The sequence below is a fragment of the Brassica oleracea genome, unplaced genomic scaffold (genome assembly GCF_000695525.1).
Source record: "Brassica oleracea var. oleracea cultivar TO1000 unplaced genomic scaffold, BOL UnpScaffold03898, whole genome shotgun sequence".
NCBI lineage: Eukaryota > Viridiplantae > Streptophyta > Magnoliopsida > Brassicales > Brassicaceae > Brassica > Brassica oleracea.
Window position 1 is genome coordinate 1 of NW_013620423.1, and position 1,076 is coordinate 1,076.

At 36.8% G+C, this 1,076-nt stretch overlaps 1 pseudogene; it reads left to right on the forward strand.

Moving 5' to 3' along the window:
- Positions 1-384: 384 nt before the first annotated feature.
- Positions 385-710, forward strand: LOC106321919 (annotated as a pseudogene).
- The last annotated feature ends 366 nt before the right edge of the window (positions 711-1,076 follow it).

The following is a 1,076-nucleotide window of genomic DNA, read 5'->3' on the forward strand; positions in this document are numbered from 1 at the left end:
AACTAGCTCCATGCCTGATCGAAACACCGGTGGGAGCACCCGTTTGCGGTACGTGAAATAATTAGATCAGAAAATATATCTTCTCTTCCTCACTGTTTCTTGGTGAAGATGAACTCTTTTATTTCTCTCCGACCTCAAAACTATGTTGTACAAAGAACCATAATGACATTGCTTCTATGCTGCTACAAACTCCATGTTGGCATCCAGCCCTGGCAATTTGGTAAATTTACAGTATTTACCAAAACTATATTTCACATCCACCTTGTGTGCTTTCTTGTTTCCACATCCAACAATAGTTGTTAAGACTATACACACACAAACTCACATATATATAGTGTGTGTAAGCATGTCTTTGCACGTAAAAGTGATTACACACGCAGTTAACAGCTATCAAAGCATCATCGACGTCAAAGACAGATGGCGTCCATAGTGATGTTCGTTAGAGCATTGATGAGTTGCCGTCTTACTCTCAAGGAGGAGCCGACGGCGGCGGCTTCTTTGTCAGCTATGAAACTTTACAGAAATGTGCCCGGAGACGAGGCGAGGAAGAGTGTCTCGGTGGTTGATATATGGCATCGCTGCAAGCATCACTAGTTTACTATCGAAACTACGTGTGGGCCTAATGATATGGATGAAGGATCTTACTGGAACATCGTCAAGAATCAATTGTTGATGTAAGTTTGTGAAGCGTATGTATAAATAATGTGAATCCTGGCATAATATAATGTTTTATATTGTTACTTATCAGTGGATCGACCATGCTTATGTCGCATGAGGTATATGAGTGAACTACCAAATTGTAGTTCTGCTTAAATATATTGAGTATTCTTATATCAAAATTAATAAATCATGTGTTGTGACAATTTGAAACCAAGTTGGATAATGAGAAGATCAATTTTATGAAAGTTGATATAAAATAGATGTTGATTATTTTTTACCGAAATGTTGATTTTTATGGTATATATATATGATCCATGCCGGCATGTGATTGTGTAAGTAACTATGCCTAAGCCTAACTAACTATAATTAATAGATTTGTTATAAAAGTAATGGAAAAGTCTATCTTTATTCATAAC